Raw genomic sequence first — 17,650 nt, forward strand, 5'->3', positions numbered from 1 at the left:
GCCGGATTAAACCGATACGTACTCCGAGCGAACGAACGATGTACATAGATTGAAATACAAATAATTAAAACGTATTTCAAACCGGGTCCATCGCGAATTTATTGTTACCTTTATTTCCGACGTTTCGACGCAGGTTTCACTGGTCGTGGTCGCGGATAACTGATACACACACAAATAATTATTAAAATAACGCCTGTCTCGAAGACGAGTACACTACTCAAGTACAAATTATTTTTAATGATTTAGTGCTTTTTGTTTTTTTTAGGAAATGCGTTCGTCACCGAACATAATGGTCGTGCACTGTATAAGGTTCTTCAATAAGAAGAAAACAGGTTTTCAAAGCGTCGACTACGTGCACCCCTTAAATTTACTTTCTAGTGTATATAGGCTAAGGTAACTGTTTTACACCGTCGCGGAACGCATCACGAGTAGCAAAACGCCTTGAAGCCAACTACGGCTTCGTGGAAACACAACACTACGAGCAGTTCATTATCGCGCCAACTTTTAGCCTGCAGTTACACTGAGAGTATTAGTGTCGTAATAGGTATTGTAGTATAGGTGTTGTAGTAAGCGCTGGTGGCCTAGCAGTAAGAGCGTGCGACTTGCAATCCGGAGGTCGCGGGTTCAAACCCCGGCTCGTTCCAAATGTAGTGCGAAATATCATTTGATATTTACCAGTCGCTTTTCGGTGAAGGAAAACATCGAGAGGAAACCGGTCTAATCCAATAAGGGCCTAGTTTACTCTCTGGATTGGAAGGTCAGTTGGCAGTCGCTTTCGTAAAAACTAGTGCCCACGCCTATTCCTGGGATTATTTGCCAAACGGACCCCAGGCTCCTATGAGACGTGGCAAAAATGCCGGGACAACGCGAGGAAGATGATAAGGTATTGTTGTTTTCAACTTAACAATTGTAATCCTTATTATGTCGGCTTGCTTGAATTTAGAAAAATGGTCGCATCGCATAAAAAATAAGACATGTAATGTATTAACCAGGCACATATTGATACCTACCTAAATATGTGATAATTGATAACATAATAATAATATTTTATGCAATATCTTGGTATAAAAAATATTGATATTATCAAGGAAGAGATGTAGTACATATTGCTATATATGTACATACATCTCTTCCTTGATAATATCAATATTTTTTATATCAAGGTATTGCATAAAATTTCTGTAATATGTAAAATACTTATTTTAAATATTAGTTTGCATAATTAAGTAATGTTTCTTGGGTTTATTATTCTGCGATTTATACATTAACCAAAACAGGACCCAAAATAGCTCCCAGCTTTTCTCAGCTTCCGGGAGCAGGAATAAACGTACTAGTTTTGCTTGAATGACAATGGCTATGATAGAAAAAACGTTAAGCATACACCTAAGTGCCCCGCGCCGCTTACAAAGTGGCGAAAGAACCCACTATATTTGGGCCAACACGGTGCGCATAATACGGTGTTGACAATAGTGTAAAGAAATGCGATGACTTGCGAAAACTTACGCACTTTCGTATCCTACAATAGCGAGGCCCGGCAAGGGATGGCCTAATATAGCAGAATTTCGAGTATAATAAGTGTTACAAAGTGTATTTAGTATCCGTACGTCTGGGAAATCTCGGCGTATGTTCATCCCGAGTGTGAGCCGACAGACACTATTTATTACGGCCGCTCGACGCCTCCTGGGACCTACATTCTCCTTGAATTTTAAAAGAGGCCCAGGGCACACAAATTTAGGCCCTAACCGCGCCCGGTCTAGCTCGTTTTCGCGCGCTGGCAAACCTTTGATGTTAAACACATCGTTTCTCGGAGAGATATTGCTGCTTTATTGATATCGTAGCACTTCGTGACTTTGTATTTTACTTATATTGAGTAGAGGAGATATTGCGGCGTATCGACCGGCGGCGCAGCGGGCCCCGTCGACAACATGCCAATCGCTAACGCTACGTAGCGAACGAAACGCAACTGTCACTGTCACACTAATATGGAAGAGTGATAGAGAGACATAAAGTCACCTTGGCTAGGCCGCCAGGTTCGACATTTATTCACGAGTCTGTTCTCGGTCGTCATTGTCCCGTCGTCTTCAATCAAACCGTGCAAGTCCGCCCGTTGTGAGGCTGTAATCCTCCAAGACGCTCCTATTCAATTAAGATGATGAGGGTACGTATGGAAGTTTTGTGAAGCGGAATAGAGGCTCGAGGCTCGACCCACTGCGCTCGCCGTCACGGCTCGCATTGTGTTTGCATTTCATCAATTCCTCGCACCCCTTTCACTCATAATGGGGTAGGTAATGTGATTGCGGCGTAGCGTCGTGTGGCGTGTGTGGGCCGAGTCGTCGATAGATTGAGTCGCCGCAGTCGAGACGCAGCGAGCGTGGGAACTGTGCCAACGTTGCTTTTGGTGACGATATAATGGCACGATATCTACACATTTTTTGCTCGATAAGCATCACTAAAACCATACGATTATGAGAGACGTCTGTTCCGGGGAGAGTAATGTTGCATGTGTCGCGAGTTTCCGCCTACATTTATAACGAGCTGACATAAATCATTATTCGTGCTAACGCATACAGCAAGTAGCCGCGAACAACATACACCATTAAAACGTCCGCATTTTTGCATGCCGAGTCTCCTCGCCTAGCGCGCGAAATAATGTGAAATATGGTGAAGTTTGGAACAATGGCAGGCGGGGGTGGGTTGAGGTGACGCGGGAAGAGGCAGGGATGGTGTAGAATAGATGTTGTTTTTAATTCTCGCCAACATTGGCCATTATCCCGGCGGCCGGACCCGGGGGACCCGCCGCGCCGCCGAGCCCGACCCAGGAAGACTTCGCTGTGAAACATTCATAATTGTACCTATTCCTCTTCAATTTCATTTCAAAACTATTTTGTGGGAACTATGAACCATATATTGCCATGCTTTAACAATTAATTGCCTAACAAATGTATACAATTTTTTTTAATGTACGCCTGTTTCCCGCTTATTAAATACGTACGGTATTGAGACACAAACACTTTCAATAATTATGTTATCCGATAAAATCTTTCCCGCCTTGGTACTTCATCCATGCTTCAACTTTTTTAAGGGATACAAAGTAACGTATTTACTACGAACCTATATGTTTTATCTGTAGGTATCAGATTTGAATCTGTGTACCAAACACATTCAACCGATCTAAAAGTCAATACCTAGATCACGCTCATTTTCAGATTTGCTAGTCTCATATTTTTATTTTTATTTATTTTTTATTAAGATGATATTTAAAAACAGAATATAATATTACTTCTGTTATGTACACTAGATTGTAGGTGACGTGTGGGTCCCGGACGCGGTAACTCTGGTGTCGCAGCCACTGCCATAACTCCACAGTTTCCTTTAGCGTGAAAATAAGCACCCAGAGATATGGCGCCTGTTCGCAAATGTGCATTTGACTAAAATTATATAAAAAATTGGTAGCCTTATACATAGGTACTAACCAACAAATAGATATTTAAATTATTTTAATTTATGACGAAGATTCATAGTGTTACGTTAGAGTAAGTACACGCCGGCATATTCATTTGTCTTTTGACGTAGGTAAATAAGTATGCCATTTAACCTAATTTCAAATAACTTGTATAAGGGCATATTATTAGAATATAAGAAAAGTAATTTCAGCGTTTTCAAAAATTCATCCCCTAAAAGGGATAAAAAGGGGTTGAAAATTTGAAACCATTACAAATGCTTTGAAACTTCTTAGAAAGGCATAATAGCCGATTACAAAAAAGTTATTGAGACGTTTTTGGAAATTCATCCCCCTAAGGGGGTTAAAAAGGGGATGAAAGTTTGTCTTAGGGTTCAAATTTTATTTTAAGCTAGGAACTTAAAACTTTGTAAAAAGGTATTATATTAAAAGATAAGAAAACTAATTTCAGCGTTTTTGAAAATTCATCCCCCAAGGTGGTGAAAAAGGGGTTGAAAGTTTGTATGCACATCATATATTTTTTTGAGTGCGGGACTTGATACTTTGTATATTATATATATATATTATATTACTTGTATAAGGGCATATTATAAGAATAGAAAAAAAGTAATTTCAGCGTTTTTAAAAATTCATCTCTCAAGTTGGTAAAAAAGGGGTTGAAAGTTTGAATGGAGATCATATATTTTTTTGAGTGCGGGACTTGAATCTTTGTATAAAGGCATATTATTAGAATACAAGAAAAGTAATTTCAGCGTTTTAAAAAATTCATCCCCCGAGGTGGTGAAAAAGGGGTTGAAAGTTTGTATGGAGATCAAATATTTTTGAAAGTGCGGGACTTGAATCTTTGTATAAGGGCATATTAATAGAACATAAGAAAAGTAATTTCAGCGTTTTTAAAAATTCATCCCTTAAAAGGGTTAAAAAGGGATTGAAAGTTTCTATAGGGTTTAAATTTTATTTTAAGCTACTAATTTGTAACTTCGTAAACAGTTATTTTACTAAAAAAGAAGAAAACTAATTTCAGTGATTTTCAAGATTCATCATTTAAGGTGGTGAAAAAGGGGTTGAAAATTTGTATGGAGATCTAACATTTATTTGAGTGAGGGACTTGAATCGTTGTATAAAGGCATATTATTAGAATACATGAAAAGTAGGTAATTTCAGTGTTTTTAAAAATGTATCCCCTAAAAGGTTTAAAAAGGGGTTGAAAGTTGGTAGAGGGTTCAAATTTTATTTAAAGCTAGGAACTTCAAAATTCGTAAATAGGTTATAGTTAGGTAGTAGGTTTTATTAAATACTTAGTGGACTTGAAAATCTTCTGGGGGTTAAGAGGGATTACATCGAAAACAATTTTATTCAGTTTGGAGCTTGAAACGTCGTAGCCAGGTTGTGAAAGATAAATTTCATGCGTTGTATAGGTAATAATTAACAAATGATTAACCGTCCCTACTGCTATCTACTGCTGCATAATGTTCTAAGCTAATGTAAAATATTTATTAACCACCAATATACAAATCCACGCGTACGAAATCGCGGGCAACAGCTAGTTTATGCATAATTTATGCTGCTTGTTTTGTTTGCTAATCCTTGCTCAAGATAACGATCGTATCTCGATTCTCGACAAATGCCAATCGAAAATTAAAAAGTATTGTAGTGATAGTATAGATGCAACGAATAGTAACGTGACCATTTTTATTTCATACATTATTTAAGTATCCACTGGCGTTTTCTAATAAACGATTGTCATTTGGGTAGGCCCCGAGTATTGCAATTGTAGTTCGGTTTGAGAGTCAGCCCTTGTGCTGACGACGACGGATGCGCCACATGATTTACTCGCTCGATCTGCACTAGATCTCGCTACACGACACGACCACCGCAACATGCATCTTATGAGCCGTAAGCGATTCACCAGTTCAGAGATTTAGTTTAGTCGCGCTAGAAAATTGCTGGTTATATGCAGTGATAAAATCTAAGATGATATTTCTTTAAGTTTAGATTTCTGACGAAGTTCTCTTCAACATCAGCTACTAGACAACCGCAATTTATCCCACTGTTATATAAGTATCTATTTATCTATATGTTATACGGCACAATCAGAAAAGAATCCGCGTGTCATCAGTCCGACTTATTACGAGCGACTATCCCGTAGAAATAAGGAAATTCAATAAATGTATACACAAAAAAATTATAATAACAAATTACCACTAGTACAAAAATACAAAAACCGGACAACCGCGAGTCGGACTCGTCCACCGAGGGTTCCGTACTTTTTAGTATTTTTTGTTATAGTGGCAACAGAAATACCTCATCTGTGAAAATTTCAACTGTCAAGCTAGACAGATAGACGGACAGACAAACGGACAGAGGAGTCTTAGCAATAGTAATAGTTTTTACCCTTTGTGTACGGAATCCTAAAAACGAACAGATTTAATAGATAGTATAGATACATAACATGGCCATCAGAATGGCACCTTTAAGCATCTTGCGGCCCGGGGCTTGAAGGCAAAACTTCTCGGGGCTCTCAGAAAATAAGGGTTCAGTATGGCTGTTCCAGGACAATCGCTTCATCGAGATAATCTCTTCCTTGCAGGTTGCAAGGAAGAGGCAATAACACGAGTAGATGGTCAATGTACGCAAGTAGGTATCTCATGTTTCATCTAGAATCTATCTCCAGTGAACCTCGAGTCTGGTTGCGAGTTGTGTAGGTATTTAATCCTAATAAATAGACTTTCACCGCTGGGTATGCCCTAGGACGTATATTTATCGAAGGCCCAATGATTAACGGTACCCTCTCCCGTCCCCCCACCACCCCCCGCCCTCCATACATCATCACCGACATGCGAGCATATACTCGCCAAAAGTCACGTCTCAATTCCAACTGAATTATTTTTAGATATAAAAAACTTGGTGTAAGAAAGGAAAATTTAGTAACAACTACTTACCTAAATATTGTATTTTGTTTCGTGTGCGTGTGAGGCGTAGCACAGCATGCGCCATTAGCTAGGTATATGTAGTCGAGGGGGCCTAGCCAAGTGACAATCTTTTATAAATAAAGCAAATCGAAGCTTAACATTTTTTATATAAATGATGACGTGACGATTAGGTGAGCTTTGACAATTTGATATGGTTTTCATCTATTTTAAATGAAAACCTTATTAAATTATAGAAACAAAATCGGCCTTCGGGTATACTTGAATGCATGTATATATTGTATATAGCTAGTGCCGCCTGCGGCTGTGTTGTAAGTACACGCCTACCTACGTTTCACGTTCAGCAAAATCCAATCTGCTAATACATACATTCAATATATGCAAGCTCATTCAATATTGAAATAAATTCACACCCGTGTGAAATAAACACAGGTTCAGAATATCGTCTAATTCATATGCCAATGAAAAGAAATTCCATTTCCACGCTAACGGCAGTTTATTTACTCTGGCGTTAATAATTTGGCACGCGCCGCCCTGAATCAAGAACGGAAAGAAATTATGAAAAATGTAACAAGGAGGAAACAGGTGGGGGAGGGGGGGAGCAATTAGAGGCCGGTTCAACACGGGAGGCAAGCGGGAATGGCCGGGCTTGAGAAAACTTAGCAATTAAGAGCACAATATGGTTCGCGACTTGAAGCTGCATTCGAAATGTCCGTTTTGATTTAAATAATACCGGGTTGACATTACTCGCCGGGCATCTTGCACCACTAAGGGTCATATTGTTATGGCTATCCATACTCTGAGAGTTAAATAGGTAATGTACCTAGGTTATACATATACAGGGTGCTTCCTGTAACAGGAGCAATAAATTAAACTAAAGGCTGTACTCCTCAAACTGACCAATATTTGTTCAGCAACTTTTGAAATTTATGAATCCTTTAGACTTCCTCTTTTTCGTACAAAATAAATATTGCCTTCAATGTACGTTGACATCAGTGTGTTTGACGTTACTTGTCACGCTTGAAACATAACAAAATTTGCAATACCTACATTGCGTCTTAGAATAAACTTAAAAGTGTAATAAAAATCAAAACATTAGTTATTTTCAAAAGTTGCTAAACAAATGTTGGTCAGTTTGAGGAGTACAGCCTACAGTTTAATTTATTGCTCCTGTTACAGGAAGCACCCTGTATGTACCTACATATAAATCATATAATAATTTTTTTTACATATACATCTCCGAAATCGCGAAATAAAAACGTTATGCAACAGCTGATCGTTTCAAGTTTTTTCGGTGTTGGCCCATAGTAAAAGTTGTTAGGTGTGAGAGGTAGAATCAAGCCAAACAGGAGCTGGCGAAACGACCTGGACTCTTTTTGTGGCGACATGCACAAAGCCGTGACGAGTAGCGGAAAACTGCCCTGCCTGCGAAAAAAAAATATAATCAATATCAAATCAAGATGGGATTAGAAAATTGGAATGTGGCTCTTGGCCGTGGGACCGTGTAGGTAATAGGTGGTAGGTGTTCGTAGCAAATCCGCCGCTGTCTCGCCGGACTGTGTTGTGAGATAAAATGTGAAATTGGTTCTATTATTACCTTTTTAGGGTTCCGTAACCAAATGGCAAAAAATGGAACCCTTATAGATTCGTCATGTCTGTCTGTCTGTCTGTCCGTCTGTCCGTGTATGTCACAGTCACTTTTCTCCGAAACTATAAGAACTATACTGTTGAAACTTGGTAAGTAGATGTATTCTGTGAACCGCATTAAGATTTTCACACAAAAATAGAAAAAAAAAACAATAAATTTTTGGGGTTCCCTATACTTAGAACTGAAACTCAAAAATTTTTTTTTCATCCAACCTATACGTGTAAGGTATCTATGGATAGGTCTTCAAAAATGATATTGAGGTTTCTAATATCATTTTTTTCTAAACTGAATAGTTTGCGCGAGAGACACTTCCAAAGTGGTAAAATGTGTGTCCCCCCCCTGTAACTTCTAAAATAACAGAATGATAAAACTAAAAAAAAATATATGATGTACATTACCGTGTAAACTTCCACCGAAAATTGGTTTGAACGAGATCTAGTAAGTAGTTTTTTTTAATACGTCATAAATCGCCTAAATACGGAACCCTTCATAGGCGAGTCCGACTCGCACTTGGCCGCTTTTTTTATTTATTTTGTGTCTTAAGTTAGGGTTTCTATAATATGAATATAAAAGTAAAATATAAAAACACTTACAAAACAATAATAAATACATATAAACCCATTTAAAAAACCTAACCTAGGGTGCCGCCAGCAGCGGGGCAAGGCCCAATAGCTACCGGTGGTCAGGGCCGCAGAGAGAGGAACCGGCAGACTATCCGCGCCGTGTCCAAGATCACCGCCTTCTGCATCTGGCCCTTGATCCAACTACCGCGAGAGTCTCTCAAGATGTTGGTCGAGACTCTTCGCTATCAAACCGCGTTCACTGAAACGACTATCGGGACAATGATCGTTGAATCAACATCCCACATGGCGGTTATCTCGTGAGCCAAGTCTAGGAACTATTATTACTATTATTAGACATATTTATTTTATTATTAGCGTTAACTTTAGTAGAGGATTTCGTAAGTACATTGAGCAGCAGTAGCTGAGCAGATGAGATGTTTAATAGTTGTTCATGGTGCGTGTGGGCATGCCGAATGCTTGTTTACCACCAACGTGGTATTAGAAAAACACCCGTGTCATTAAAATAGAACAATAGGTACGTGTTTCTAAATCCGAAAGGGCTTTGTCTAAATCTAAACTATTCTAGCTTGTAAGAGGAGGAATCCAGCGGAGCGGGTGAATGACGGACGTTTTTAATTACTGCCCAGCCCTTTGATCCTCCCCCGCCCCCGCCTTTGGAGTGGATTAGCGCCGGGTAAGGTTATATTTTATATATGCGACAGTATTGCTGCCGACTGTATTTCTGGAGATACGTACAAAATACGATATGTATGAGCTAGGGTTTTACTCCGCGTCCTCCTAATTCAAAGTCGCACGCCCTAATCGCTAGCCTACCAACGCTTTTTCAATATATATAAGATATATACAAGCAGCTACGGATAAGTTTGCTTTTTGGAGAAACACAATCGCAGTTGCACGCTGGGAAACACAGAATAGCAAAAGCATCTCCAAGAACTGTTATCGCCGCCTGGATATTAGGTATTGTTGCGGTTCAAATCCTATCTACTATATGTGTTACACATGTGTTATCAGTGCTTGTCATTTTTAATTGGCGACTATCGCAGGCTACTTACGTAATTTTTGCTCGTATGAAAATAATGTTTGTCAACTTATACTATTCTTAATATTCTTATATTCTGCTCGTAACACCCTCTCGCATTGCTCGCAGTGCGACTAACGCCTTAGCCTATTTGTTCACTATAACAGCAGTAACAGCACCAAGTTACAGTATAACCACTTTGCTGCGCTGCGATGTTTAATTCATAGCGCATAATCTAGTTTCTGCTCGAGCACAGACGAGAGGGAATAAGTTACCGTGGCCGCAAAAACCCAACGTTAACGCGTTCGGGATTCATGGCCACTACACTATCCAAATTCGCGCAAGAACTGACTGTAGGACTCGTTCAGTCGCTTGGAGAGTACAAGAGCTGATTCTAAGTTTGAAATCTTGATTTTATTTGTTATTGTTATGATATACCTGATTTATTTTAATTTATTTTAACTAGATAACGAGTCAAAAGTGAAGTTTCTGGTTGAGACATGTCACTGTTTACAGCGGATAGCGGATAGATCATATCCTAATGTTATGGATACGTGATTAGCCCTGTTTTAAGGGTTCCGTAGTCAACTAAGAAACCTAATAGTTTCGCCATGTCCGTCTGTCTGTTCATCCGAGGCTTTGCTACGTGATCGTTAGTACCAGTAAGTTGCAATTTGGCATGGATATACAAATCAATTACACCAACAACGTCTTAGAGGATATAACCAAATGGAGTAGCCATTAACTGAACAGGCGTTCCCCTCTGCCGAAAATAGGCGGCCAATGGTCATACACATTGTATGGACGACGTTTACCTGACATGGCTATTTTGACGTTTCGCATACATATTTGACGTGCCCCTCCCCCGCAAAAATCGGCAGACTGTTTTGTACAGAAAATTACAGACAAGACAGACGCCTTTGACCCCACCGCCGCCGCCTTTGTCCGCCGGAAACCCGTTTGGTTATATCCTCTAAGGACAAAGTGGTAAAATAAGAACTATAAAAATTAGGTTCCTCCCCTACACGTAAAGTGGGGATGAACTTTTTTTTCCGCTCGAATCCAAGGGTGCCGTTAGATAGGTCTTAATTGTAAATAATAATGTATAAATATCGTTAAAGTTTTTTTTTAAATCATGTCATGTCCAAAACAGTTTCAGAATAAGAAATAAAATCAGAATGGGCTCCATAGCAAGGCTACAGGCAGCCAGGCTAACCTAATGGCTATCTGCCGAAACCTGCTAATGATTTTGTAACGAAGCTTGGTTGTGTCTTTGTCAGTGCAAGATAATAACCTGCATTCGGGTACAAATAATTCAATTCTCGCCTATTTTGATTTCTGTTAACGACGACTAATTCAATTTTCGTTCTATGACTAAACATTTAAAATGTGATGTGCATGCTTATCCACAACAGGAGCGGCGAATCGCTCCGTCACACAAACTCAAACATAATGTAGCCATTTTGCAAGACATATCTCAATGTCCACAAAGACGGTAAAGATATGTTAACATTTTCGCCTTATTACAAAGGAATAAGGTGCAAAAATGTAAACATATATAGCTGGTCAACCAAATCTTCTATGGGAAAATATCCCTTCGCACCTACTATTTTCAAATTTGCCGCCTTTTTCTACTGTCAAGATCTGGTTGACCAAGTATAATTATGTATTATGTGGACTGTATAAAGACGGTAAAGGCAGTGCGAGGTACATAAGTATTTCCTAGCTGTAGGTATCCTATGTTTACTGATTATTATGCAAGCACGAACGAGTCGAGGTTTTGAACGCCAATGTAACCTTAGCTACAGAAGCGTAAAAACTGATCATTCAGTGCATCGTTAGCAGTTATTCGTTAAAGCTCTTTTAAACAAAATTGAGTTATTGCTGTAGAAACTGGACAGTTCTGTTAGACTCAACTGACTACTCGTATTCGGCTCGCCGGCGCTCGGTAAGCATTCACCTAACCTCTAGAGCGCGATAACTTTCAAAAAGATGGTTCGTTCTGTTTCAAGTGCAAAGTTGCACACGCATACCGCGGGCTCTGGCCGCAAGCTACCTCTACTAGATTCAGCATTTGGCAAATTTGTTTCATGTTTAATGTGAGTTAAATGCATGAGGACGCCGATTGGGAATTGAGTCCCAAATTTCATTCCAAATTGATTTAACCGTTCACAGAAATTGCGGAATAATGACAAGAAACAAAATAAAATTGTACATCTAAATATTATGGTTCACGGTTTAGTATTTTAGCACTATGAAAACGTAATAAGTGGAGATGAATAAAAACGAACGCCAATGTACACCTATAATTTGAGACCACGACCGTCCAATCTGATACCTAAGAGTGTGACGACTAGGGCCCGATTCCGATTTTGAACTAGATATCTATTAGACAACACCAAGATATGTCAGTGTCAAACAAGTGTCAAAAGTGACGTGTTTGTTTAAGAAACGTCACTATTGACACTTGTTTGACACTGACATATCCAATCCATATCGTTTCAATATCTAGTATTTGATGTATCTTAAAGTTCGAATATGGCTGTAAGAATAGAGAAAGCACTATCTAGCAGTAGGTAAGTTAGTGATCTCTAGCTCCAGTGATTGCCTAGCTAGAGTCTCCGTCGTCGGCTGGTTGACGTTCAAGCGAGTGGCTTCCCGATATCTTCCCACTTCCCGCAAAGCTGTTCGGCGCGTTTGACTCCAACTTGGTGTTTAAATAACGAAAGTTCTTTCATTTGCCGCGTCTGCCGTTCGTTAGAGCCATTCTACTTTTTAGTTCCGAGATTTATGTACCTACCTAAGATTTGTGTTATTTGAAAATTTCAACTGCAAACATAAAAGGTTTTCATTGGCTACCTCAATTTCAAGTTATTTTATTAAATAATAAATAATGAATAATTTTGTTAATGAGTTAATTTGTTGTTGTATGTTAGGTTTTTAGGTTCTGCTCATGCCGCATAACAGCCGTAGGTGGGTCAAAATTCTTTTCGTTGTCTTGTTTCTGACCACTCTGACACGCTTATATTTTTGTTATTAATCAAAACAAATAAATAAAAATCGAGTGCTATTGCATGTCTTTCTAGCTTCTAGCTAAATTTAGTTTTTAATTTTTCTCATGTTAATTATAATATATACTATAATTAACATGAGAAAAATTAAAAACTAAATTTAACCTATTCAAAAAGCTCCACTACGTCACTTTTATTGGAGACAAAAAAATAAGACAACGAAAATAATGATGACCCAGGTAATACTAATTCAACTTTTTACTCTAAGTAGGTATGTAAATGTAAAGGGTGTAGTAAACTAGCCTTTGCAAAATTACCCCCCCGAGCTTTTACTTCTAAACGTCACAAGTACTTATAAGTACCTAATATTTGCGCACTAGAAGTATCTTATTAATTCTGGTTTTTAGAACTGTTACGGAAGATTTCTAGGGCATACGGTACACCTAGTAATTAATTCGATTTAAATCTTTTACCGTAGAAGCAATTCCGAATAAATAGGCAGCTAATTGTTTTACTTACCTACGTGTTGAAATGGAAATAGCCCCAATGTCGGCTTCGCCGGGCCCCGGGGCTTCACGTTTCACTCCACGGAGTCAACATCAACAACTAATTACCTGCGTGGAACAATTCTGGCAACTTGCGATAACAAAGCAAGTTTATAATTATTGTGAAGCGCCGCGTGCTGTCGACAGTTCCAAGAAACCGCCATTTTAACATATCAAACCGAAATTTCAATATCTCCTTTCGCAACAAAATATGAGCGCGATGGGAACTTAGACTCGATAGGTAACTTAAAAAAATAACTTTTAAGGTTAAAGTAGCAATTTTAATTTCAACAAAACTTCCGTGAAACATAGACATATTAAATATACCTACGGGTCACTCGTATCGGCGCGATTCGGGAAATGATTTAGAGATTCACTAGATATTAAATAGTAAAGATATGTGACGTTCCACGACAAAAGGTACCATTGCCCCTGCTGAATATTGGAGCGGCGTTAATAATAGCGTAAGCGCCAGCCGCTATAAGGTATTTTTTGCCGTGGAACGTCACATATCTTTACTATTTCATATCTAGTGAATCTCTAATTCATTTCCCGAGTCGCGCCGTATTTCTCTATGTTTTAAGTGTTCTGAGTATATTTAGAATGTTAATAATCGATTATGAATTTGATTGGCATTTGTTTTCTGGTGGAAGAAATGCCACCTACCATTGCCACTGCCAGATCATGTATATAACCTGTTATTGTTAGGAGGCTTTCCTAGCGGTGCCTGCCCGCAAGCTGGAAACGAGGCTAATAATACTCCCCACTCCCTGCAGAGCAAGCATATTATCTGCACACCAGAGGCGCGGGTACAAATTGTCTTTTCATCTCTCCTGTTCGCAAAATTTACTTATAGGTACCTACTCGTATTATAGGCCTAGGGAATTTCAATTTCGAAATGTTTTTGTATTATGTAGTCAGAAATTTGGTTCAAAATAGATGCATATATTTTACATTTTTAATTCTGATAGTTATTTAGTTCTTGATCAATATCTAATTCAATCAATAAATTTCATTGGAAATTTTAAACTTTATTAAAATTTAATAAACATAAAAGGTATAAAACGTATTGGTTCGCACATACGTACAGAATATACTCTTATAGTAATGTTGTACTGTCAAACGAATCAATATTCAGGTAAATGCTGCCTTCCAATTAGTAGCAAATTGGGTCGTGGCGAAGAATGGCGGTTTTTATGCAATGCCGGGCTTGGGCCGTTTCAAATACCTACCTGAGGCGGACGCTCAGACGGACCAGTGATAATAATATGTACCAGTTATAATTAGCAGCAAGTTGGGTCGCGATCAATATTGGCAGTTTTTATGTAACGCCGGGTTTGGCCCGTTGCAATACCGCACGCAGGCGAGGCGCACGCTCAGGTGGACCGGTGGTTCTTTTTTAGGGTTCCGTAGCCAAATGGCAAAAAACGGAACCCTTATGGATTCGTCATGTCTGTCTGTCTGTCTGTCTGTTCGTCTGTCTGTCTGTCCGTCCGTATGTCGCAGCCACTTTTTTCCGAAACTATAAGAACTATACTGTTGAAACTTGGTAAGTTCAATTCAATTCAATTCAATTATTTATTCATAAAATTTACATTTTATACGTCAATATATTACAATTACAGATAGTTAAATTAACATAGTTACTTACAGTAAACCGATTGTATAATTTTGCCGAAAACTTGGGCGTTCAAATCCGGCCCTGCGCATGGGCTTATTGACATTTATGATTAATGTATAAGTACCACGTTTTTAATTATCATTTACATGTTTACAGTATATATTTATACATTTACACTTTTTTGTATTTACCACATAACATTCAAATTTAATATTCTAAATACTTATTACAAAAAAAATCGTCAATGGAGTACAAAGCGTCTTTAATTAGTTTTGTTTTCATTTGTTGTACGAATGAAGCGTAACTCGGGGCCTGCTTAATTGCCGGAGGGATCTTATTATAAACCTTTGGACCAATGGAGGTAAGGCATTTTTTAGTTTTAGCCAATCGTGCGTGAGGCAAGCTCAGGTCATGCCGCCGTCGCGTGATGGAGCCGTGCGCATCAGCGTTGGTATGGAAGTGGTTAATGTGACACCTGACATACTTAGCCAGTTCCAAGATGTAAAGACTGGGTACAGTTAATATGTTATGTTCTTTGAACAAGTCCTTTGCAGGATGGTCCCAACTTACACCAGCGATGATGCGCACTGCTTTTTTTTGGAGTTTAAATACTCGTTCACGTTCCGCAGCCCAGCCCCACAGGTCAATCCCGTAAGTTAGTATGGAGTTAAAATAGCCGTAGTAGGCTTTTTTTACGTTAGCCAAGTCCATACATGGGCATAGTCTACTAAGGGCGAAGCAGGCCGAAGACAACCGTAGACACAGCGCGTCTATATGAGGGGCCCATTTTATACCGGCATCGATGGTTAGTCCCAAATATTTAACCTGGTCGACTTGAGGTACAGGTTGGCCATTGCATGTGATGTTTAATTTGTTTAGTGATTGATCACTTAGGCACCGTAAGCTTTAGCTTACGCATTAGCATTATACACTTTAGTGTATAATGTTGGTTTTTTCAACATTGAGCACCATGCCATTAGTTGAAAACCAAGACGATATTTGGTCCATGACCATTTGCAGTTTTATTTTTAGTAAGAAGTAAGTCTCAGCCGCAACAATGACACATCCGTCGTCAGCAAATAGTACAAATTATGCCTGGTCGGTTGCAGAGGTGAAGTCGTTCATTAGCAAAATAAAAAGATTGTTTCCCATACACGAGCCCTGGGGGACTGCGCAGGGACCGAGTTCCAGGATGTCAGATTTTGCACCATTCACAGACGTTAGCTGTTTGCGTTCATTGAGAAATGATTTGATTACTCGGTAATAGTTACCCGTGATGCCGTAGTGGTCGAGCTTGGCTAATAGAAGTGGATGACTCACCAGTTCGAAAGCGCGTGACAGATCGCAGAAAATCGCAGCGACCTGCCTCCGCCCGTCCAAGTGACCCATTACTCTGCATATTACGTCACGCGCCGCATCAATTGTTGATCGGCCCGGCTGATACGCATACTGCTGTTTATTCAACATTTCATTTCTATTGAAAAAAGACATTAGTTCGTCACTTAATAATCTCTCAAAAACTTTTGAGAATATCGGAATTAACGAAATAGGTCTATAATTCTTTAACGCGTGTTTCTCGCCCTTTCCTTTGTACACAGGCTGAACCTTAACCTTTTTTAAGTTAGCGGGATAAACTCCGTTTGTTACGCAATCATTAAATAATCTAGTAAAAATATCTATAATGTATGGCGGAAGTAGGTCAAACAAACGTGTAGACATGTCATTAATATCTAAGTAGATGTATTCTGTGAACCGCATTAAGATTTTCACACAAAAATAGTAAAATAAACAATAAATTATTTAATATGGATAGGACTTCAAAAATGATATTGAGGTTTCTAATATCATTTTTTTCTAAACTGAATAGTTTGCGCGAGAGACACTTCCAAAGTGGTAAAATGTGTGTCTCCCCCCCCCCTGTAACTTCAAAAATAAGAGAATGATAAAACTAAAAAAAATATATGATGTACATTACCATGCAAACTTTCACCGAAAATTGGTTTGAACGAGATCTAGTAAGTAGTTTTTTTTAATACGTCATAAATCCCCTAAATACGGAACCCTTCATGGGCGAGTCCGACTCGCACTTGGCCGCTTTAAAAACAATTGATTAAAGTTTAGATCATGTTATGAAATTCACGTGACTATTCCATGCATTAATTATTTTAGTTTCGATTGCGGTTTTCTATCAACGATTGTCATCTTGCCTCGGCCCGCTGAGCTTTCAACTCGCCTCTTATAGGGTTAGCAATTGTAACAACTCCTCTGATCAGAACCGTGATTGCAAATTAATAGGCGGGAGCGACCATTACGTCACTACCATTCACAATCAGCCATATCACCAACTTTGCCACAGGCGGGCAAGTAAGTGTGACCTCCGATACCAATTACTTGTAGCGAGGCTTGAAGGCAATTTATACTGGGTATGGACATAAAGACGATTCAATGAATATTTGTGAGACTGGCGTTTTGAGCTTCAGCGGCAATGTAACAGTTTTTTTCTTCATATTATTTTAGTTAGTATTTTTTTAGATTGGCAAGTTGTATAAGAAATGACTTCAGGACGAGTTAACTACAATGATACCTAATGATAATAAACCCGCCGGTACCGACTCGCGGAATCGCGTCATTTATAGCGAGCGGGTCTTGCTTGTGCTCTTTTGATTATTGAATATAATGTGTAATTTTATAAAATGATAAACATAATTATATTATTGGACAATCTTGCACAAAGCGATCTCCTAGACCCAAAGGTTCATGTAACTGAAATAAAACGTAAATCGTTTAAAATATTCTCCTTTGGCTTTGATACAAAAACGCAAACCTTTTTTAA

General features: G+C 38.8%; 1 long non-coding RNA gene across 1 annotated transcript in view; it reads left to right on the forward strand.

The window, feature by feature from the left end:
• Positions 1–8,505, forward strand: part of LOC134655448 (uncharacterized) — a 63,866-nt gene extending 55,361 nt beyond the window's left edge. The window contains exon 2 of the long non-coding RNA XR_010097432.1: positions 8,278–8,505. This is a non-coding gene — a long non-coding RNA (uncharacterized LOC134655448). The remainder of the gene's footprint in view (positions 1–8,277) is intronic.
• The last annotated feature ends 9,145 nt before the right edge of the window (positions 8,506–17,650 follow it).

The sequence above is a fragment of the Cydia amplana genome, chromosome 16, assembly GCF_948474715.1.
Source record: "Cydia amplana chromosome 16, ilCydAmpl1.1, whole genome shotgun sequence".
Classification (NCBI taxonomy): domain Eukaryota; kingdom Metazoa; phylum Arthropoda; class Insecta; order Lepidoptera; family Tortricidae; genus Cydia; species Cydia amplana.